Source organism: Penaeus monodon, chromosome 33 (assembly GCF_015228065.2).
Source record: "Penaeus monodon isolate SGIC_2016 chromosome 33, NSTDA_Pmon_1, whole genome shotgun sequence".
Lineage (NCBI taxonomy): Eukaryota > Metazoa > Arthropoda > Malacostraca > Decapoda > Penaeidae > Penaeus > Penaeus monodon.
The window spans coordinates 24,713,569-24,713,932 of NC_051418.1; positions in this window are offsets into that span (position 1 = coordinate 24,713,569).

The following is a 364-nucleotide window of genomic DNA, read 5'->3' on the forward strand; positions in this document are numbered from 1 at the left end:
CAAATGAAAGCCCTCAAATTGCCTTCACCTTATGCATGCAACATATTATAATAAACAAATGCAACACATATCAAGTAGAAAATTATATTCGGGTAAATAAACTCCACATTGACAGTTTTTACTCACTAGAGAATGTAGCAAATGCTGAAGGAGAAAAAAATAATTCCTGATATAACACTCATTCCCTTTTAGCCAACTGAATGTCAGGTTGAAAAGATTGCATGAAATTATATGAAAGAAAAAAGTTCCTAAGATAGGGACAACAATGGAGGTTCTAACGTAGAAAGGGAAGTCAGTGATAATGAAGCAAATGAAAATATTGATGGTGATGGTAATCAAATTTACAGTAACAGCGAAGGACAGA